This window comes from Lathyrus oleraceus, chromosome 4, assembly GCF_024323335.1.
Source record: "Lathyrus oleraceus cultivar Zhongwan6 chromosome 4, CAAS_Psat_ZW6_1.0, whole genome shotgun sequence".
Lineage (NCBI taxonomy): Eukaryota > Viridiplantae > Streptophyta > Magnoliopsida > Fabales > Fabaceae > Lathyrus > Lathyrus oleraceus.
In genome coordinates this window covers 219,426,944-219,451,910 of record NC_066582.1, presented here as the reverse complement: position 1 = coordinate 219,451,910, position 24,967 = coordinate 219,426,944, and the positions used below count along the sequence as shown (strand labels likewise).

Sequence of the window (24,967 nt, the reverse complement as noted above, 5' to 3'; positions counted from 1 at the left end):
AATTTGATTTGTTTAACTAATGATGATTGTGTTGTAGGTCTTTTGGTGGTGGACTCACTTGAATGAGTTCCTTTTATGACTTGCATGTTGTGTATATTGGAAACTACTGTGGTTTGTCTGTTGATTGTTTGTCTGAATGTGAATATTGACTTGTTTGATTTTCTTACAGGTACTTTAGTAGCTTTAACTCATTACTTGAGTTGATTTGCTTTGCTTGTGTTTGGCATACCACTTAGGTAATCTCTCTAACTCCATGTAGTCTGGAAGACCTGCTATCTTTGGCAGGCACCTGTCTGAAGCCCTCCTTAAGAGGCCATGTTCTTGATTGTTTAATTTTGTGCTAAAGACCTCAATGAGGCATGGTTACATATTAAGACCTCCTAAGTGAAGAGGCATTGGCAGATAGAAGGGATGTGCAATCCATCCCCTGCTATTCAGTTGAGTCTTTCATCTTGCTCGCACTACGTGCTGATGCATTTGAATAAATACCCAAGATCATTGTATATAGAGTCAGTCATTGTGGAATAGAGTTCTTCATTCTGGACTCCCACACCTTCTTTGAGTCAAGCTCACCCAGGCCAGGGTTAAGAGCTATGAGGTCTAATCCTCATTTCCCATTTCATCTACTCACCCTGACGGTCAATGTCAGAGGTTAAGAGTCTGAACACCCTTACATATCTGGCTTGTTTGTCAAGGTCGATATGACCCCTTGACTAAAGCCCAACTTTGCTTGAGCCTCTTGGTTGTGTATAGCGTGTGCTAATTGATTGATTGTTTACTTACTTGTGCATCTTTCATGTTGTTTTTGCATATTGTTTGCATTTTGCTCTTGCATTTGTTATTTGTTTTGTTTGAGGAGTCAGGTGTAAGACCATTGATTGGCTATCTGTTTCCTGTTCCTTTTGGGGAGCTGGATATAAGACCATTGATTGGCACTCCATTTCCTTTCTTATTTTGTTTTGAGGAGTCAGGTGTAAGACCATTGATTGGCTATCTGTTTCTTGTATCTGTTTCTTTTGAGGAGTCAGATGTAAGACCATTGATTGGCTATCTGTTTCCTATTTTGTTTCTTTTGTGGAGTTAGATGTAAGACCATTGATTGGCTATATGTTTCCCATGTTGCTTTGTGGAGTTGGACGTAAGACCATTTATTGGCACTCCGTTTCCTATTTATTTTCGGAGTTGGACGTAAGACCATTTATTGGCAATCCATTTCCAGTTTTGTTGTTTCTTTGACCTTGCATATTTGCTTTTGCTTTGTGTTGCCTATTCCAAAGGATGGTACTTACTTGGATCATCTACATATGATCTCAAGAGAGGAACTCCTAATGAAGTTTTACTCCTTATCCCTACCTTTTGTTTCCTTACAACCTCCACTTGCATTTGTAACCCAAACCAGAAAATTTTGTGCAAACATTTTCACCTGTTTTCAAAACTAGAAACCTAGGCCTTAAGCCTCTAATTTTCAAACTTCATTTTCACAATACTTCTTCTGAATTGAATCTAATGTCAACTTTGACCATCTTTGTAAATACTTCTAAATTGGTTAATTTCACTCACTCAATTGCTTTTGTGGCCCTTGTCCACTTCTTAATCAAGTTTTCATACATTAGCCATAGATTTGAATTATCATAGTGGTTGATGTAAATCTCACCGCATCCTTAGTGATTGAATTGTAAGACTTCCATGCTTATTATAGGGTTAACCCCTCACTAGCGTGTTGAAGTTGTTCTCACATGGTGGATTGTTGACTCAGGTCGAGTTTTCTCCCGTTGATAATGAAAGACCTTAAGGCTTTTGTTTAAAATCAATCCACTCACTTTTTGGAAATCTTTTAGCCGAACTACGGCGTTTTGATCCTTATCTTTCATGAAAGGTACGTAGGCAATGGGTTTCATCCATCCAAACACAAAAATAATAAAAATTGTATATTCTTTTCTCATCTCTTCAATCAATGTTTGCACAAAAATATTTCATAAACAGTAACCTGATACAACAAGTTATGAAAAGAGGTTCCCTAGGAGTACCTAGGATGTTGTGGGTGCCTAACACCTTCCCACAACATAATTACCCCCTTACCCAGATCTCTGACCTTTTATTAGTTTTCTTCGTGTAAAATTTCTTAGGCTTTTGTTCGCTTTCTAGCCATTCCTTTGGATAAATAGAAGTGCGGTGGCGACTCTATCTTTGTATGCTTTGCTTTTGATTTAGTCAATAAATCATAAAGTGGCGAATACACCGCTACATGAAGTCACACTTCAAACAACTCTTGATTGTGCTTAACAGCTTTAATCAAGATACACAACACTCACGCTTAAAAGCTTAGAGTGACACAACACTTACAACTCAATGAACACCCTAGTCCAATGCAAACATCTAGGAGATAATTGCTTGGCTCACAAGATACACCTAATACAAGACACACAAAAATACAGCAGTGAAGTATGATGAAACACTAAAATCTTCACGCCTAAAATCCCCGCGTTCTGAATGAAGGATTGCCATCCTTTTATATTGCAGCACTTGGGCCTTGTACTTGTATTTCCTGAAATTAAGGTTAAGCAAGTTAACCTAATTTCCATATATTAGGGTACTAACAAATAGGCTATTTGTTAGGTTCATTAATTGTAGCTTAGTTGTTAGTTTCCTGGTTTTTAGCTCAGCTGTTAGATTCCTGAAGAATAGCCTGAGAAAACTGCTGAAACAGAAAAACTAACCAACCTACAATTTAGCATATGCTGTCATGAATGAATGTCACATTATTCAGTTTGACGTCCAAAGCATAGACCATATGCTAAGTTTGTTATTTTCCTGAAAACAGACTGTACAAAATGATGTACTGTAAAGGACCACTCAGTCCATACTTCAGTATCAACTTACATTAATAAATGTCAAAACATCCAATTTGACATTTACACATAGAGCCTTATGCCATGGTCTGTTATCCTCCTGCATAACAGACTGAGATACACACTGAACTGTAGCAGACAACCAACCTGCCTATTTTTCAGTATATGATGTCAATGATGAATGTCAGAGCATCCAGTTTGACATTCTATAAATCTTGTTTTAGCTAAACTTGCAGCATACTACTCAAGTATGTCATGACATCAGTCAAGACATCAGAGTACAGTTAGATGTTCTAACACACAATGTAGCCAATCAAACATCTCCAGCGCATGTCATGACATCAGCCAAGACATTAGAGTCCAATTAATGTTTTAACATAAAATGCAGCCAATCAAACATCTACAAAATCTTTCCATAACCTTTAGTTATTAGGTTTGAGTTATCTTTGTGGTAGATGTAATACTCACCTTTGTCCTTAGTGATGGACAATGAGCCTTCCATGCTTATTATAGGGTTAACCCCTCACTAGCATGTTGAAGCTATCCTCACATGGTGGACTTGTGGTTTTGGGTTGAGTTTTCTCCCTTTGATAACAAAAGACCTTAAGTCTTTTGGACCAATCAATTCACCAACTCATTTTGAAATTTTTACCCCGAACTACGAGGTTTTGATCCTAATCTTTTTATAAGATGGTACGTAGGCAATGGGTTTATCCATCCAAACACTAAAATGTAAATAAACTTGTACATTCTCTTCTCATCCCTTCAATCATGTTTGCACAAATAAATTTTCACAAAAACAATAATCTTTGCAATAAGTGTGAAAAGGGCTCCCTAGGAGTACCTAGGATGTTTTGGGTGCCTAACATCTTCCCATTGCATAACCAACCCCCTTACCCAGATCTCTGTTTCTTTTACTAGTTTTTGTTAAAACTTTTAAGTTTTTGTTCGCTTTCTAACCATTCCTTTGGATAAATAGAAGTGCGGTGGCGACTCGACTTGTATGATTTACCTTGGATTTAGTCAATATTTCTAATGGTAATGAATACCCCGCTATAGTTAGTAAGTTAGAAGTTAGTATTGTTTTGTTTTTCATTTCAATACATTCTTTGGAGAACACTCAACCCACTTATCACAAGCATGGATCCTTGAACCAAAACATATTCCAAAGGAAGGAAAGGAGGCCAAGTTTCCACATAATACCATGAAACAGAGGAGACTTACAATCTCTTTAACTAGAATGCTTATGTCTTTTATGTCACAAATTTAGCGCTATGTTAAGCAATCGTAATTGGACTTATGCAGAAGTCACAACTATTTGAGGTCGGGCAATAGAATTTTGGTGTTAATGCATATTGGAGACATAGTATTATGAACTATGCTCATGAAACATACCACACATAAAAAATATGCAAAAGGTGTGGCCTAATCTCATCCATACTCATGTTAATTTTTCAATCAACTAGCATTAGGACTTTGATATGTCATAGGCCAAATGGAAATGAATGAATGAAGAAGAGGAATGAGATGAAGTGGGAAGGGGATGAATGAGATCACAAATTGGTCAAAGGAGGACTTTTAACAAATTAATATCATTCATTAATTTTGGGAGATGGAATGTACATTCCATCAATCCCCTAAATCCAATGATATTAACTTGACAAAGTTAAGTCAACCTTGACCAAGGCCCAACAACAAACAAGCAAATTCAAACAAGTCAATACAAGTGGTCAACAAAATTAAATTGACATTTATTCAATTAAAAATAATAAAATAGTGCATTTAAATCAAATATATTTTGTCCAATTCCTAAAATCTCATCAAACAAGGTCAAAGGACCTTGGAGAAAAAATTTCATAATTTTTGGATATTTAAAAATATTTTTAAACAATTAAAAAAAATGCAAAATCAATTAATTCATGGAAAATATTAATAATGATCCAAAAAAAATTTTAATTCAGAATATGAAAGAGAAAAGTATTTGAAATTTTTTGGTGAAAGTCCCATATTTTTTGGATCAATATTGAATTTAATATGAATTATTGAAAATATTGCAATTAAAATAAAATTTCAGAAAATCTAAATTACGTGGACCATCAGATCTCCCTCATTAATTGAGGTGGCAGATCAGATGGTCCAAAGTACGCTATCCACCATGGACCTTAGTCAGCGCGTGGCAAATGTGGTATTCAAAACCAACGATCAAGATTAAAACGTGAGGGACGAATCATGTGGTTCAGATGCTAGCCAACTCATCGCCGGAGCCAGAGCTCCGATCATCTTCTCCGGTGGACCTCACCGGACTGGTCCACCATGAACCATCACCATAAAGAAATATAAGGACATGATCTTAAAGAAAAAATGGCATTGAGCTCGAATTTGACCTCCATTCAAACCAATTCCAAATACATTGAGAGATATGCGGAATTGAAATTTGAGGTACACGAACTAAGTTGCTTCGATTTGGCCTCAAAGCAACTCAATCTTCTTGCCTACATTGGTAGGACTTCTGACAACCAAAGAATCAATAGAATTGAGCAAGAATTTAAGAGAATCGAAGAGTTCAAAATTTCTGGAAAATACCTTCAATGAAGGTCTGGATTCGATGGATCTTGATCTTTCTTGTGGTTGGACTCACTCCACTTGCTTGCAGGAGAAGGATTGAATGGTTAAAAAGCAATGGATTCCTGGAGAATTGAATTCCAAAACAGAGGAGATTAAAGAATTTTTCAGGCTTATCCTTTGAGAAGTGAGGGTTTGCAATGGGGGATCAAAGTTGGCGCCAATGTGTATCAAATTCTAAGCAATTGAAGCTCTATTTATAGCTGAATTGGTTGATAATTGCACACTCACTTTCACTTTCCAAATTTGGAAAATGGTGATGTAATGGTGCATGGGCATGCCTAGGCCCATGAAATGATTGCTTGAGGTCCAAAATTGAATATCAGATGCTCTGAAGTAAGCTTGGATTGTAAGGCAAATGCACATTGATGTTTGAAGCTTGATCATTGCCAAATGATGTCACCCTGTTTAAGCCATGCGCAACCTATGCATTTCATGTCCAAAATGAATAAATTTGAGCTCTTTGGAAAGGTGAGATCAAGAGGAACAACTTTCATGTTCAACACTTTTTCATTTGGAGCTTGGAACTTGGAGAAATTTAAGGTGGAAGTTTGGAAATTTTTGACATATCAAAAATTTTCTAAGTGTCAAGCCATATGTCTCAATGATCCATCTTGCTTAACTTTTTCTATGAGCTTCAAATGAGAAAAGTGTATTCATCAAAGTTGTAGCTATCTCAAAGACCTTAAAAATTGTCACATATTTCATGTAATTTGGATTTGAAATGATAGAGTTATGCATTTTTGAAGTTTGGAAAAATCACTTGATCAATGGTATAGGTCAAAAGTGACCTATAATGTAGCCTCATATCACATGCTCAAAAAAGTTGAATTAGCTCCCACTCCAAACATTAAAGTTAAGTATACACATTATATTTGATTTTGCAACTTGGAAATATTACATCTCATAAAAATTGAGCAAGTTATGGCCTTGGGAAGTTGAATTTCAAATTAGGGTTTAGACAAAATGACCCATAATGTTTCAACATAGAAAATGATTTTCCAAGCAAAACTAGCTCTAGGTCTCAACATGAAAGTTGTTTTGAATGTCATTTACAGGAAGTTTGTTCTTGGAATCATTTTCATATGGTGAAAATTGTAGGAGATAGGGTCTAGGGAGACCCAGTTTTGATCAGGTGAATCCATCTGGCCAACCACCATCAACCAACTTGCTAACCTTCAATTCTATTGACTTTATTGGCTATTGGTAGATCATATATGCATAATATGATGAAATTTTAAGTGTACCTTTAGAAATTTGATCAATTGGTGAGATAGCTTGTTGGGGAAGTTACTCAAGATACCCAGTCAAATTAGGGTTTCCAAGGCAAATCACCCTCAAACTCTTGAAGAAAACTTGATCAATATAACATGTAGAGATCATTGGGACTCATATATGATGTTCATAACCATTATTGAATCAAGTCTTGGTTGTACTCTTTGTTCATGAGGGTCTCAAACCCTATATGTGAACTTGATGAATCAATGAGATCATGCCCTTCCTACAAAAGAGTTAGGCAAATGTAAAGACACATTTTTGGTATTTTGGTTAGTGAAATGATAAAATGCAAGTATGATATAATCACAAAGTGCTTAGTGATCTCTCCCAAAACAAACCCAATGAAAGAGGGGTAAGGAGGATGCCAAGGTATGATCCCAATGCTAATGCTTATGATGGAATTGCATGAAGGATCTTAAGGTCAAAATTGGGGTCTTACACCCAATAACTGGTAATATTCTACTCAATTTGTGAGTACTTTACTCTTGCCCAATACCCGGTAATAGTAATCTACTTTCTCTTGTTTCCCCCAGCGGATTCGTTTTACGTTTCCCTAGGTAGTCTATCCTTGATATGTTCATCTTGATCGATGACGGATATTCTCCCCTTTTTTGGTTTTCTACACAGTAAAAAGGTATTTGTAATCCCTATTTCATTCCCCAGAGGGTTAATCCTTGATATGTTCATCCTAACTGATGACAGGTTTTCTCCTCTTTGCGATCTTCTTCCCAGTAACCGGTAGATGTAAATCCTACTTTCTCCCCTCGGAGTCTATCCTTGATATGTTCATCCTAATTGGTGAAATATATTCTTTCTTTTGGTATTCTATCCAGTAACTAATAGATGTAATTCCTACTTTTCCTCGACAGTCTATCCTTGATATGTTCATCTTAACCGATGACGGATATTCTTCCCTTTGAGTTTATTCTTGATATGTTCACATTAACCAATGACGAATATTCTCTCTTTTCGGTCTTCTTCCCAGTAATTGGTAGTTGTAAATCCTATTTGGCTTTTCCCCAGCAGGCTATTCTTACCCAGTAACTGGTAATGAATACACCTCTTGTTTCCCTCAGCAAGTCATCCTTGATATGTTTACCCTAAACGGTAACGGATGTCCTCTCTATCAGATTATGTTATCTCCTTATCCAGTGACTGGTAATGGATAATATACTTATGTTACTCCTGTGTTGAAGTTCATTCTTCCCCCCAGTCGAGTTTGAGTGTGTATTTCCTCAGTGAAATCGTTGTCCCCTGTTTGAATCGAGTATTTCAGTTTTGTCCTGATTTACCCGTTTCCCTTGCAGATATTTCCTTTATCCCCGACTGAGTCTTTCCATTGATTTATTTTCATGGAATCCCTCGTGTCCCCCAACAGTTTTAAGTCGTATCCTGGCCTACGATAAATTTCTAGCCCCCATAGTCTCTGTCTCCCCAATGAGTTTTCCTTAGGGAATGCATTATGCTCCTGCGGACTTTCAGTCTCTCCGGATTCTTTTCCTTTGCGGCAACATTTCCCCCACAAAGATTATTTATAACATTTCATATCATATGCATCATAAGGTATCTTAAGGACCAAAATTTGTGTCTATTGTTGTTATTTAAGTCCATTATACTTAGTCGATACGAAGATTTTAACCTTCATCTCCTCAGCTAGAATGTCCTAAATAGGGGCAGCTATAAGACCCTAATTTTTACCCTAAGATCCCTCATGCTATCTCATCATATGCATTGGCATTGGGATCACACCTTGACACCCTCCTTACCCCTCAACCATTGGGTTTGCATTGGGAGAGATCACCAAGCATATTTGATTGCATCATACTTCATTTTTCTTTGTTTACTAACCAAAATATCAAAAATATGTCAATGTATATTTTGTTGCTTTTGTAGGTAGTGTGTATGCTCACCTATGCTCCATCAAGCTCATATCTAGGGTTAAGAGCCTCAGTGTAAGAAGTGTAATCAAGAAATGGTTCAAAGTGACTCTAAGCATCATATATGGAACCCCATTATCTTCACATGATATCTTGATCAATAAATCATCAAGAGTTTGGAGTTTGTTTGCCTTGGAAACCCTAATTTATCTGAGTATCTTGTGTGACTTCTTCAATAAGTTTCTTCAACAATTGATTAAATATTTCAAGGGATACTTCATATTACATTATCTTATGCATATGTGATCCTCCATGAGTCCGAAAAATCAAGAGAATGTCAAGCTAGCAAGATAGTTCATGGTGGTTGACCGAGAAAGTCAACTGGTCAAAATTGGGGTTCCCTAGACCCTATCTCCTACATTTTTTATCATTTGAAAATTATTCTAAGAGAAACGTTACTCAAAATGACATTCCAAACAACTTTCATGTTGAAGTCAAGAGCTATTTTTTCTTGGAAAGCCATTTTTTATGGTGAAAGATTATAGGTCATTTTGTCTGAACCCTAGTTTGAAGGTCAACTTCCAAAGACCATAACTTGCTCAATTTGTATGATATGAAAGCCATTCAAATTCCATGATAAAATTAAAAATTTATACTTCAACTTTTATGTTTGGAGGAAGCTCAAATTCAACTTGAAAATGCATGTGCCAAGAGGAAACATTATAGGTCATTTTGGGCCAATACCATTGAACAACTGATTTTCCTCAACTTCTAAAATGCATAACTCCTTCATGCCAAATCCTAATAAGGTCAAATTTAGGACCAAATTGAAAAGGTTTTAAATAGATACAACTTTTATGAAGGGACATTTATCATTTGAAGTCCATAGAAAAAGTTATTCATGGTGGAAGAAGTGAACATTTGACTTGGGACTTAGAAAACTTTCAAATATGTTTGATTTCCCAAACTTCCACCTCAAAATTTATCATGATCTAAGCTTCAAATGAAAAAGTGTTCAACATGAAAGTTGTTCCCCTTGATCTTACCTTTCCAAAAAATCCAAGATCACCTCATTTGGTCAAATAATGAAGGACTTGCGCATTGGTGTAAGTTGAAGGACCATTTGGATGTTTTCCACTTCCACTTTTCATACACAATTGCATGGCCTTCCAACATGGTTTCAACATGATTCACACTCAATTATGGATCAGATTACATCACTTGATGGGCCTAGCACACACCCATGCAAGCATGCAAAGAGAATTTACCGCTACAGAAATTAAGTGGGAAATTAAGTGGCGACTCTGGTTTTATTGACGTTAAGCTTATCCATAGCTTGATGGTCATGAATTTAGCGCTACAGAAATTAAGTGGGAAATTAAGTGGCGACTCTGCTGGGGAGTAGTCCTCAGTGGGTTTAGCCTACTTTTTTATGTGTATTTGATGTTTGTATACTTGTTTGTATGATATAATCTGCTTGTTGTGCTTGGTGATCTCTGAGTGGTGAGATAAGTTCTAACCCGAACTTGAGTGCAATTAAGATAGGAGGTTGGTATAGTCATGTTCGACTTGTGTGGAGTAGTCCCTAACAAGTTGGCTACACAGAGGTGATCTAATCTTTGCAACTTTGGAAGGTGATGAATTGCCACTTCCTACAAATGCTGACACAATCAAAAAATACTTTGCCTAAAAAGTGGAATAAAATTCGCTACGACGAAAACTTGAATGGGTGGCTTATGAAAAAATGGATTTCCTGGTGGATCGAAAACCCAAAAGGGTGATCCAGGCAAAAATTAAGGATAAAAATAAAAGAATTGACCCGCTGAGTTGAAAATCCAAAAAGGAACCTCTGGAAAAAAAGGGTATCCTGGTGGATTGAAAACCCGAAAAGGTGATCTAGGAAAAAGTTAGGGATTAATTCCAAGGCAAAGACTGTGACCTATGAATCCATCCTATTCGTGAAAATCTCCAGAAAGTGATAAGAATCAATCCAACCGACTTCTTTAGAAGCAAGGTGTTTGGGACCTCAAAGACATAAAGATTATAGTAGTATTAAAACTCAATAGAAACTCAATTTTCATTGCCATTATATTTCTTCTTTCACAATAATTACCTCATTAAGAAATTGCATATTTATGTACAATTTACTATTCAAGGGTCAAATCAATAAAACGAGAAGTTTACTCGTCAAAATCGTGCCCAATTACTTTTACTTTATCTACTTGTTTGCAAAATTCATGTATTCTTTGATAAGCAATGTTTTAAAATTTTGGAAAATAAAAAATATGTTTAAACATCACAATAAAATTACTTTTGAGATATCAAAAGGGGAGACTCACAGTCCCCAAGATTCCTCTCGTGCATAAAGACATCAAATCGTGTGCAGACCGTTATGGTCGTCTTCATTACAAACAACTCCAATTCCCTTAGGATGTACTCATGAGCAACCCATCATCGAAAAATCTCCAATAAAGGCCAACAGGGGCATTCATGATACAATCCTGAGCGCTGCATCGCTAAGGTATCGAGCGTTGAGAAGTCAAAACCCTCTCAATAGCCAAAAACTTGAAACATATTCATAACTACCAAAATCCAAAGGTCAACTTCCATTGGTTTCCCTATAATGAAAGTGCATACCGCTGGCCTATTCATAAATTCAAACCCGATTAACATGGTTACTAGGAAACCCTCTCAATTTCAAAAGGAAGGCCAATTTCAAAACATACCATATCATATCATCATCTTCACTTTTACATGCACAAACATGCATAACTCTCCCACCAAAATAGGAGGTTGCATCAAAGTTTGAAGTTGTTATGCTCCTTATACATGCATAGCACCCCTACCAAAACAAGAGTCATATCAATCATAAGCATACCCATGCATAATCCTCCCTCTAAAACGGGAAGCTTCGTCAAATATAAAAAAAAAAAGATTCGCATTCCTACGTGCACATCTAAAAATCCCCAGCAACTGCATACTAGATGCATCTCATGCATCATTACATGCATAAGTACTTACATTCAAAGTGGAATGTCATACAAAAATCATACATAACATCAATCAAGATGTAGTATCAACCACAAGTATCCAGGGCAGTCCTCATTCAAGGCAGTGGTGTTTTTACCCCAAATGTGCTCGCGAAATTATTTCCCAGCAAGTCATTCCTCAACTTTATGGTTAATAATGATATTCCCCGGTGCCTTTGCTTTGTTTCTCCCAAAGCATAGGTTACCCTAAAATATCTCTTATGAGTTTTTCCCCTGCAAAACTTTGTAAAACAAATCTCCTCCAACGGAGTCTTCTCTGAACTATTTCCCCCAACAGATGAACGTTTGAGATACTGCTTCATTAATCTGAAGAATCTCATTTATCCGCTTGAGATACTGCTTAAGTATCCTTGAAGAGTCTTAGATACGATTGAGGTATCATTCCCTTGATGGAATATCTCGATTATATCATATAAGATGCTGCTTTGTTGATTCAGAGAATCTCATTTCTTATTTGAGATACTGCTTCGATTCGAAGAATCTCATTTATTGTTTGAGATACTACTTCATTGATTCGAAGAATCTCATTTGATTTTAGAGATACTTCTATAGTATCCTCGAAGAGTCTTAGATATGATTGAGGTATCATTTCCCTTGTAGGAATATCTTGATTATATCATATAAGATGTTGCTTCATCGATTCATAGAATCTCATTTATCTGGTTGAGGTACTACTTCATTTATTTGAATAATCTCATTCGCTCTTAGAGATACTGCTCTAAGTACCCTCGAAGAGTCTTAGATATGATTGAGGTATCGTTCCCCTTGCAGGAATATCTTGATTATATCATAGATGTTGCTTCGTCGATTAAGAGAATATCATTTATCTGTTGGTTGAGATACTACTTTATTTATCTGAAGAATTTCATTTGCTCTTAGAGATATTACTTCATTTATCTAAAGAATCTCATTTTCTCTTAGAGATACTTCTCTAAGTATCCTCTAAGAATCTTAGATATGATTGAGGTAGCGTTCCCCTTGCAGGAATATCTTGATTATATCATATAAGATGTTGCTTCGTCGATTCATAGAATCTCATCTATTTCGGTTGAGTTACTACTTCATTTATCTGAAGAATCTCATATGTTCTTAGAGACACCTCTCTAGTATCCTTGAAGAATCTTAGATATGATTGAGGTATCATTCCCTTATTGGAATATCCTAATTATATCATGTAAGACACTGCTTCGTTGATCCTCGGGGAATCTCATGTGTTCAGTTCAAGACATTGCTCTGCTAATGCTAAGAAAATCCTAGATACATTTGAGGTATCATTCCATCATTGGAATATATCGACTATATCATCCAAGATAATGTTCTGACGATTCTCAGAGAGTCTTGATTGTTTCACTTACCTTATAATAACCTATCTCACTATATTTTTCACTGCATTTTCTTTCTGCACTTCATCTTTGCATCTCGAAGGACACAATTCGGGTATTTTTGTATTTAATTATCTTCCACCATGAATGTACGAAGATTGTTGTCATTCGTACCTTTCGATTCAAGTTAATTAAATAGGGGAAGTTGTCATGCCCCAATTTTGTCCAGGCATTTGAAAATTGCCATGAACATTCAAGACAGGAAAATAGGTTACATAAACTCAAGGCATGGTGATTGTGCATGAGGAAGATATTAGGTTTTTCTTTCTATCATCTTAATGCATGTTTAACTAAAAAAATCAAAACCTTAATCTTCCTTGCCTCTGGGCATTCAAAAGTTTTGAAATCATCTGAATCTTTTTTTAGTCATAATGAGATTCATTGGGTTGATTGTTGGTCCATTATATTGGTATGGGTTTGGTTAAGGCTTTATTAGTCGTCGCACTGGTTTGATTGGTTGTTAGCCATTCACTCATTATGATTCATATAATCATAGTTCATAACATCACTTGCCTTGCACTCCACTGATTCAAGTTCACTTGGAAGTAGTCCATGGTTCATGACTTCTGATACATCTTACAAATACAAATCCCTTTGGTGAAATGGCTTAGAAGTTTTGAAACATCATTTTAGGTCCATTTGCATCTCATTTTGAGCCTTGTATTTTGAATTGCACTCATTTTACTTAAGTTAACCTTTGGTCAATTGTTGTCTTTTTGGTCAACCAGTTGAACAAAGTCAACAAATCAAGTGATGAGTTTTTTCTTAAGTAATATGTTACTTCAGTTAACAATTTCTATTTTTGGGTTATTTTATGGCCATGGCATAGAGAGGTTTGTCAAGTCCGCGCGAGGTCCATTTGTTTGAATTAGACTATTTTGTACAACTTCACGCAAGGAATTGCTCCATTTGGTCTAGTGGAGAAAGAGGAAACTTGATTTATGTTCAAATAATAAAATTGCATTTTTGACTAAGTATTCATAGACATGACACAAATACATTACAAAGTCCATCATTTTAGTATTACACCCTAATTACACGATACTACAAAACTCGGTACTTTGGGGGTTTTTTACTACCTATTACCCTAATGTCACCAGGATGGTTCAACTGGACATATTGGCCTTGTCATCCCAATTTATCTTCGACCTGCAAAACATGATTCAAGTCCAACAACTTGCCTCAAAGTTCCTGGAACAATATCCCTACTAGGAAGATCGCATCAACAATACTTCCAACTATGACATTAACACCTACAGAACAATCACAACAATACACTCACTCACAACTGCACAGTGGCAAACCTACTAGTTCAGACACAATCAAATGAAAATAAACCCTGCCATCACCCAAACGGTTACAACCAGACAATGATCATTAGCCCAGGTCTATCTACATTAACTTGCAGCAACCATTCAAATTATAAGCAACAAATAAATGCAAAGAAATGATAAGTTCATGACAGTCCTAATAACACCATGTTACCTATCATTCCAAGCCATATTAAAACAACTCAGCCTATGACAACAAGGTCAAACAACATGCTGTAGAAGTCATCACTGAACCTGCAAAAGCATAAACAATTGGTCCATGATCAGAGCCACTAATACATGAATGAACAATGAAGCATACTGTGACCATATCACCACACTAGTCTAAGGTACAATGTAAGCACATCAAAACTAAGGCCATCATAGTAGTAAAAAGAAGAGCATTCAATCAGTCACAAATAGCAGCAGGGCATTGTTATAGAAAAAACTACTACTGCATTTAAAATCGCATTGTATAACCAAAAGCCAATCCAAATGATAGTAAGTTAACACAATATTATATATGGAAAAAATGGGGACCACACGGGACATGTCAGTAACTACAAACAAAGGGGAAGTGCATTTTTTGTGTTGTGCCATTCGACTCACAAAACATCCCACATAATCAAGGATTTACCAAATCTTTTCTAATAGATTAATTCTGAAATAGGACCCGCTCATCATTTTTCTCTACAAAAAACTTAGCATACAAATATAGGAGAAAGAATGCACACGTTAAGATCACTCCCTATTCATCATATATAAAGGATACTACTGTTCTATTGAAAAGAGGAAGGATACTCTACTGAAACGCTGTCAAAACAAATTACAAAAACATCACTAAAAGCTCAGAATTCTCAAAATTATTAAAAGTTTCTCATCGAAACTCTGAGATAATTCGAACTAAAACTAAACCTAAGAAAAATAGTAGCTAAGTTTGAAAAGCAAATAGAGGAGGAAGGACCTAGAGAAGCACACATAAAGGAGGAAGGGGACTTATCTGAGTATCGCCTGAGGAAGCATCCTTGGACTAACTTCCATCTAGGTAAATCTCTTCATGTTTGCTCCAAATTTGTTCAACTTCATGTTTGCCTTGAGAAACTGAGTAGAACCCCCTTGTCAATTGCTTGAGATCCTTGCTATTTGGAATTTAATTTAAAATCTAGGTTTTTTTTGTTTTATGCTTTGATTGTGGAATCCAGTTTTGATTTGTATTTGGGAGAGTATTGGAGATCGAGTTCGTGTTATAAGGTTATTAATTTTGTAGCTCGAATCTTTTGTTCGGTTAGGGTTTGCTCTGAGTGTTTGGAGAGGATTTAGGTGAAGGGGAAGCCAGATTCAAAATCCTTGCTGAAAAAGAAGAGGGGTTGGTGTTTGGTGTTTTGAGGTGTTGGTCTTCCGGAGAAGAAGGTGGTGTCGCCTCCTGTGACTGGCAACCACCATCTTCTCCGGTGAGGGTTGATCGGAGAGGGTGGTGAGTATTGCAGAGCGTTTTATGCTCTAAGGTGAAGAGAGAGAAATGAATTCATCAAATGAACTCATTATCCATTAAAGCCAGGTTTTATACCTATGTCTCCCTCCACGCATGTAGGCCAAATGGCCTTCCCTGACTGGGCCACGTGTGGTTAACTATGGAGTCAACCAGGGGATCCCATATGGATCCCCCACTGTATGACGATGCTCCGTTTTTGTTTTCCCACTTGGATCATTTGACTAGGTCAGATCTATGGTTTGATGGTCAAGGCTTGTTGGTCTGAGTCAACAGGGTTGACTGGGAGAGCATTTGACTCTCTTTTGGGAGTGGGCCTCTGGCTTAGGCCTGAGTTCAATTTAACTCCCTTCAGCCCCTTTTGCTAACTATGAGTGCCCCTTTGGGCCATTTTGAAGGTAGTAGGCCCATGTTTTTTTTTGTTTATTTACTTTTTCTTGTTTTTGTGTGTATGTAATTTGTTTTATTTAAATTAATTAGAAAAACTTTATATTATTTAACCAATTAATATTTTATTTAATTAATTAATATTTTATTTAATTTTACTAATTTGTATATTATTTTTATCATTTAATTTAATTAATTATTCATTTTTTTTATGAGGTTTGCTTGAGTTATTATCTTACACTTGTTTGATTAATTTGTTTATACAATTCTTTTCCATCTAAAACCATGCATCATTTTATTTTCATGATGATGTCCACCTGTAAACTACGTCAAACATTTACTAAACCATTTAAAAATAAAATAATTCTAAATTCAATATCATGCTCATTTTCAAACACCTTTGTAATTCGATTGCTTTTAGCATCACCATCAACATCACATAGCTTACTCTTGGGATTTCTTACAATGAGACCTATTCGATTTTAATTACTCAATTAAATGATTTAGTCACTAAATATAATCCAATTTATCCGCAAAATACAAATTTAAAACCTCAATTCAATGTCGAGTATTTTATTAAATTAAATCTAATGCATTCTAATTATACTTGAAACTAATTTAGAAATGAAAACGGGGATAGTTTTGAGCCTTCGACTCCTCTCATCGATTGATTGAGTACGAGTTCCCTTACTCGATTAGTCAAACAATTGTAGTTTCTCTTACAAAATTCTAAACCAATTAAATCAAATCATTTTCATAATAAACTAAACGGAAAGGAAGATGGTCTAGAGCCTTGGATTCCTCTCCTCGAATACTTGGATATGAGTTGCCTTACTCAGTCATTCGAGCATTTGTTGTTTATCTAAAAAATATCAACCATACATAAATTTATTTTCATGATAATTTAGATGAAAAAGAAAGTGGTCTAGAGCCGTCTATTCCCATTCTCGAATACTCGAATACGAGTTGCCTTATTCGATCATTCAAGTATTCATCATCCATTTAAAATACATTAACTATTATCAAACCCTTTTATAATTAAGGATGAAAAGAGAGACGGTCTAGAGCCTTTGATTCCTCTCCTCGAATATTTGGATAATAGTTTCCTTACTCGATTATCCGGCCAATCGTCATCCAAAAAAACTTCCAACATATTAAATCCAACTTATCAAAACATTTTCAAAAGAATATTGTTTAGTCCTTTCTAATGTGCATAACAAACTAGTTCTTAAGCCTCCGCTGAGAGTAGACAAGTCAATGTTTAGCCTTTAGAATATGATCCAAACATTTGTTCATTAAAAGGCCCCAACAAACCGTAGTTCCCCAAACTACGAATGCTCTGATTTCTTTATTGCACCATAAGGATACATAGGAATGAGATTGCGAGATCTTGGCGAGCACAATAATAAAAAACCTCCCTTCCCCCCCTTCTGAGGTTTCCGTTCTTTTCTCTTTTCAGTCCTTTAGTCACTCGAATAAAACAAATAACATTAGCTAACATTCAAATCGCAAATTAGACTAAAAGGTTCCCGTTGAGTACAACGAACATGAGAGGTGCTAATACATTCCCCTTGCGTAATCGACTCCCAAACCCGAATATGGTTGCGACGACCATTATTCTATTTTCAAAGGTTTTATTGATATTTTCCTATCCCTTCATTGGAATAAATAAAGTTCGATGGCAATTCTGTTCGAACTATTTTTCCGCGACCATCGCGAGGAATCATATTTTTTGAGATGCGACATTGAGTACATGTTCTTAGGGTTTCAAACACTTGTAGATGGCATAAAATTTTCAATCAATGACTACACTACTGTATATCATGTGAAAAATATCATCAGAAGCTTACCAAAGAAATGGAGGCCTATGGTGACTGCTCTTAAGGTGTCCAAAAATCTTAATACTATGACTCTGGAAGATATTGTCAGTTCTTTAAGAAGACATGAGATAGAGCTGAAATAGGATGAGCCTTAAAGAAAAGTAAAATGTGTGGCTCTCAAATCCAAAGGCAATACAGAAAAGGCAAAGGCTTTTCAAGCTGAAGAAAAAGAAGAATCTGAAGAATATTTTGATGAAGAAGATGACCTTTCTCTTCTTTCCAGAAGAGTCGATCAACTCTTAAGATAAATACAAAAGCAACCCATAGGAATCAGAAGAACAAATTGATACTTTGAGTCAACATTTGATTAGAAGAGGTCGAGACCTGATAAAGATGTTATCTATTTCGTGTGCAAGGAGCCAGACCACTAGAGAAATGAATGTCACTAGCTAATGAAAGAAAAGCCTTAGAAGAAGTTCTTCAAAGATAAGAAGAAGGTTATGATGGCTACATGGGACGAATTTGAGTGTTCAGAAGGTGATTATGAAGAAAATAAAGCCAATATGACGTTGATGGCAAGCACATAAGCATCTGACTCTGGATCAGGATCAGGATCAGAATCAGAATCAGAACCTGACTCTGATGAGGTATTCTCTAACTTAACTCATTTGAAGTTGAGTCATGTCTTACTGAAATTCTTGAAAAATATTAGAGGATTCAGAAAAGGTATAAGGATTTGAATCAAATTCATGTAGCTGACTCTGAAGCCCATAGTGAGATAAAGAAAGAATTCTCCACTTGGAAAGAAAAGATTTGCAATCTTGAAAAAGATAACTTTTCCTATTAAAAGTAAGAGTAGATGACTTGAAAAAGAGATTCTTTCAAAAGCTCCTATGGACTCTGAATCTGTCAATAACAAGCATGACATGTCTTTTCAAAAATTTCTTACATAAGACATAGACAGAAGAAAAATGGCTTATATGATCTATGGAGTAAGCAGAAATGGAAATAAAGATATTGTTTATGTGCCACCAAAAATTTATAGCGCCAAACTTAATTCAAATCAAAAGGAAATTAAACAAAAAACTTTATACTCTCATTTAACTTATAGGCACACACATGATTATTCTGCACAAAAACCCTGGGTTAAGAAAAACTCTGAGAGAACTCACATAAAGGATCCAAAAAGATATGGGTACCTAAAGACAAAATAGTCTATATTGCATACATTCTTAGTAATCATGTTGAAACACCAATCTTGGTACCTGGACTCTGGATGCTCATGTCACATTATGGGAAGAACTCACATGTTCCAAAGTATGGAAATTAAGCCTAGAGGCATTGCTGGTTTTGGAGGAAATCATAAGGGTAAGATAATTGGCTCTAGAACTGTTGGTAATGGCTCTCTTCCTTCTATTAATAATGTTTTATTAGTTAAAGGATTAATGCATAACATTTCATCCATAATTGAATTAAGTGACAATGGTTATGATATTATCTTTAGTCAAAAGTCATGAAAAGTTGTTCGTCATAAGGATAGCTTGTACTCTTCAATGGCAAGAGGAAAACAAACTTTTACAAAATTAGACTTTCTGATTTAGAAAATCAAAATGTAAAATGCCTCATATATGTGAACAAGGATAAATGGACTTTGCATAAACGGTTAGGCCATGTTAGAATAAGAATAATCTCAAAGATAAATGGTTTTAACTTAGTCAGAGGCCTTCCAAATTTAAAGTTTTCTTCAGATGCTCTTTGTGAGACATGCCAGAAAGGTAAGTTTTCAAAAACTTCTTTCAGAGCTAAAAATGTTGTTTCAATCTCTAGACATTTGGAGATTTTGCATATTGACTTTTTTGGGTAGTGAACAACCTCTATCAATGGAAAAAGTATGGGTTAGTCATTGTAGATGACTACAACAGATGGACATGGGTAAAGTTCCTAAAACACAAAGATGAGTCACATTGCCTATTTGCTACTTTCTTCACCCAAAGGCAAAATTAGAAAAGTCTTTAAAATTGTTAAAGTCAGAAGTGATAATGGTGAGGAATTTGACAACAAAAACTTTGAATTTTTTATAATGAAAATGATATTTCCCATTATTTCTCTTGTCCTAGAACTCCTCAACATAATGGAGTTGTAGAGAGGGAAAATTGCACATTGCGAGAAATGGCCAGAACCATGATGAATGAAACTAATGTTGCAAAGAACTTTTGAGCATAAGTAGTAAACACAACATGTTACATTCAGAACAAGATGTCAATAGGACCTACTCTGGGTAAGACTTCTTATGAATTGTGAAAGAACATAAAACCAAACATTTCATATTTTCATTCATTTGGTTGTTCATATTTTATTTTAAATACTAAAGAGAACTTGAACAAGTTTGATTCTAAAGCACAAAAAATATATCATGTTAGGATACTCTAAATGCTTAAAAGACTACGGAGTGTACAACACTGAAGCACAAATTGTTGCGGAATCAATTCATGTTAAGTTTGATGATAAGCTTGACCTCAAAAAGTCAAATCTAGTTGACAAGTTTGTATATTTGGAGATTAGTTACTCATACTCTGAAGGCAAGGAATCTAAAGTGAGAGACTCTGAAAGAGCTCAACACAAAATAGCTCAATCAGAATTAGAAGCTACTGACACACCAATGCCTCTGAGGAAACACATGCAAAGATCTTCACATCCTGAGGAATTGATTATGGGAGATAACACATAATCCATCAAAACCATATCCTCATTCAAACCATATGAATAAATGATTCTGGGTTTGGTTTCCTTTATCGAACCTAATTCCATTGTTAAATCACTTTTGGACGCATACTGGATTCTGGAAATGCAAGAAGAATTAAATCAATTCTCCAGAAATGATGCATAGGATCTTGTGACAAGACCAAAAGGAACTCATGTTATTGGAACTAAATGAGTTTTCGGAAATAATTTGAATGAGAAAGGAGAAATAATAAGTAATGTAAGATCCTAATTTTGACCCTAAGATCCCTCATGGCATCATAGCATTGCATTCATATTGCCTCAAGGATCATAAGCATCTTGGCTCCTTACCTTTGGGGCGGGGTCTCTTGTGAGTGGTTTGAGATAACCAGGCATGCTTGAATTGTATATCATTGCTTTTTCTCATTTTTATTTACAAACCAAAAGCACAAAAATATGTCACTAACATCTCTTGTTTGTACCTTGAGCATTCACAAGGTCAAAAGCTTCTAGAAGATCCTATGTGCATTGATATGGCCAAGAGAAGATGAAAGCATGCATGACAATGGTTCCCAAAGCTCTCATCCATCAAATATGCCTCCCAAGTATCTCAATTCGTTATTTTTATTAAAGCAAATCAAGGACTTGAGGCTTGTTTCCCAAGGAAACCCTAATTCATCTGTTCATCAACTGTGCCTTGCTCATGAAGCAACCTCAACCCATGATCAAATACAAGCAAGGTAAGTTCTTCAATTCATCATTTCATGCATATTTGAACTTATTTGAGTGTCCTCAATCATCAACTCATCAAAATATAAGTTTTGGACTTAAGAAGTTGATCAGTCAATTCATCTGACTATTTGGAAATGCACTGAGACCTAACTTTGTATGTGTTAGTCAAATGGAGATGACCCCAAGAGAAAACATGTTATTAAGAACCATATGAACAACTTTCATGTTCATCAAAATTTGATTTAAAGCTTGGAAGGTCATCATCCATTCCAAGACATTATAGGTCATTTTGACTTAAACCCTAATTTTGGGTCAACTTCCCAAGGACATAACTCCATCATTTTTCATGATTTTGAAGTGAGACTTAATGCATTGGAAATATTAATATGTATACTTAAAATGTTATGTTGAGAAAAATTGCAAAATCTCAAAAGAAATACATGTGATAATGCAAAACATTATAGGTCACTTTGGACCAAATGCATTGAAATGTGAAAAAGTCCAACTTCAAGTGCCCATAACTTCTTCATAAAAAATACAAATGATGCAAAATATAAGTCCAAGTTTATTGTCTTTAAAAGATCTACAACTTTCATGTTTAAGGTTTTGTCATTTGGAGCTTACATAATTGAGACAGAAGGGCTTGAACTTTGGCCAATTTTGAAAATTCCAAATATGCATGTTTTGCACCCTACACTTCAAGTTCAATTTTCATTAATTTCCAAGGCCCAAATGGAGTTTTTATCAACATGCCATTTGTTCCTTATGCAACAAGCTTTCCAACCATTACTCATAAGGTTGCATTTTAATTTTGGACATGGCATTTTCGAAGACTTCAATGTAATAGTGTATTTTAATTTTGTTTCTTGACTCCTAATTCTCATTTTGCTTCTGTTTTCTATTGTTTGACCTTGATCTTCTCTATCTTTGGTCAACACTTGTTGATTAATACATACCATTTCCATTAATGCACTTCAATTCTTCATCTTCTTCTTCTTCTTCTTTCTTTTTATTGATCAATGAGTTAAAGATTGTTTGTTAGCATTGATACATGGAGGTTTAATCTTCTTTGATTCAAATCTAATTCATCTTGATCATGGATCAAGTGAATGGCTTTGCATTAAGGATAGATTGCTTCCTAAATCATGCAAAGGACCTAAATCAATACAAGATCATTTCTCATCTTCTTTTTTGGCATGGCAAGTTGTTGGAGTTTGATTCACTAATCAAGACCTCTAACTTGTGTTGTTGCCTACATTATTATTGACCGGCCTCAGATAGTTGCGACTTCTACATAAGTCCAATTACGATTGCTTAACATAGCGCTAAATTGCCTTATGGCACACTAAATATTAACACTAACCATTAACCATTAACATTTAATTCTTGCACTTTACATTTATGCAATTTACTATTCTTGTCCATATTATTCATTTGCTTTTTCCTTTGCTCATTTGAGCACATGTTTATGTTAATGCAATTTGCCTTTTGCTCACTTGAGCACATAATTGTGTATATATTATTGTGCTTGTGTTTTGTTTTGATTGTTGTGGACCAAGTGCAAAGAAATGGACAAATGAACTTAGTTTCTAGGACTCTCCCTATGCAAATTGGAGTAAAAGGACCTTAATGTTGAAGATGGATTAGAAGGACCAAACCTCTAAACTTATTCTTGTCCATTCTTGATTTACTTCATAGAACTTTTTGATGTGTGTGCTTTTGTGCTAGGGGATCCTATGAGAACTCAACTTGAAGAATCATTGCCATGTTCATCCAAAGTGAAAGATACAAGAGGCATTGGGGATCTTCTAAGAAGCTTGTTTGATTATGTTGATTGCTTGAGCTTACACTTATTTTGCTTGCATATTCCAAAGGATGGGAGCTACTTGGATCATCAATATGATCTCAAGAGAGGAACTCCATTTGTGGTCTTGTTTCTTTTCCCTTATCTGTTGTATGATTAGGACTTTAGCCATTCTTCTTCTTCCCTCCACTCTAACCCAAGCCAAAACTTTTTGTGCAAACATTTAACACTTATTTTCAAACATTAGAAACCTAAGCCTTGTGCTTTTGATTTTCAAACTTTCTTTTGATAACACTTATTTTGAATTGAACTTTTAAATCAACTTTGACCATATTTTGTAAATACTTTTCATTGGTAAATATAACTCATTCAAATACTTTTGTGGTTTCAATGGCCATTTTCTTAATCAAAAACTTTTTCATAACCTTTAGCTAATAGGTTTGAGTTATCCTTGAGGTAGATGTAATACTCACCTATATCATTAGTGATGGACAATGAGTCTTCCATGCTTATTATAGGGTTAACCCCTCACTAGCATGTTGAAGCTATCCTCACATGGTGGATTTGTGATTTTAGGGTGAGTTTTCTCCCTTGGATAACAAAAGACCTTAAGGCTTTTGGACCAATCAATTCACCAACTTGTTTTGAGATTTTTACCCCGAACTACGAGGTTTTGATCCTAATCTTTTCTTTAAGATGGTACGTAGGCAATGGGTTTATCCATCCAAACACAAAATGTAAATAACTTGTATATTCTCTCCTCATCTCTTCAGTCATGTTTGCACAAACAAATTTTCACAAAATACCAACCTTACAACAAATGTGAAAAGGGCTCCCTAGGAGTACTTAGGATGTTTTGGGTGCTTAAAACCTTCCCATTGTATAACCAACCCCCTTACCCCGATCTCTGACATTTTTACTAGTTTTTGATTCGATAAAACTTTTAGGTTTTTGTTCGCTTTCTAACCATTCCTTTGGATAAATAGAAGTGCGGTGGCGACTTGACCTGTATGGTTTACCTTAGATTTAGTCAATATGTCTAATGGTAACTAATACCCCGCTACAAGTAATAAAGCCAGATTGATTGCACAAAGCTATAGTTAACAAGAAGAAATTGACTATACTGAAATCTTTACACCAGTGGCCTGGTTAGAATCTATATGTCTCCTAATTTCTTTTGCAATAAATCAAAACATTATTTTATACCAAACGGATGTAAGAGTGCATTTATGAATGGTTACATTACCGAGGAAGGTTATGTATATCAACCTCCTAGATTTGAAAATCATAAACACCCTGATTTTGTTTACAAACTCAAAAAATCTTTGTATGGTCTAAAACAAACTCCTAGAGCATGGTGTGAAAGAATAAGAAATTTTCTTTTGAAAAATGATTTTACAGGAGGGAAGGTTAATACAACTTTGTTTTGCAAATCATTCAAAAATGATATTTTAATTGTGCAAATTTATGTTAATCATATTATATTTTGTTATCTTGGGGACGTTACTCTAAAAAATATGAAGGTCTTCTAGTTGATTTTTCATCCAGAGCATCTGAGTAGTGCATAGTGAAGCTGATATGTATTCTGCTTCTGCAGTAGACAGAGCGATGGTTGACTGTCTTTTGTTGGCCCAAGATATGAGATT

General features: G+C 35.4%; 1 long non-coding RNA gene across 1 annotated transcript; it reads right to left on the bottom strand.

Annotated features, from left to right (window-relative positions):
* Positions 1–13,996: 13,996 nt before the first annotated feature.
* On the bottom strand, positions 13,997–16,028 carry LOC127074636 (uncharacterized). The gene is made up of 2 exons (XR_007786075.1): positions 14,544–16,028; positions 13,997–14,311 (listed from the first exon to the last, which is right to left on the bottom strand). It is a non-coding gene; the product is annotated as an uncharacterized LOC127074636 (long non-coding RNA).
* Positions 16,029–24,967: the final 8,939 nt, after the last annotated feature.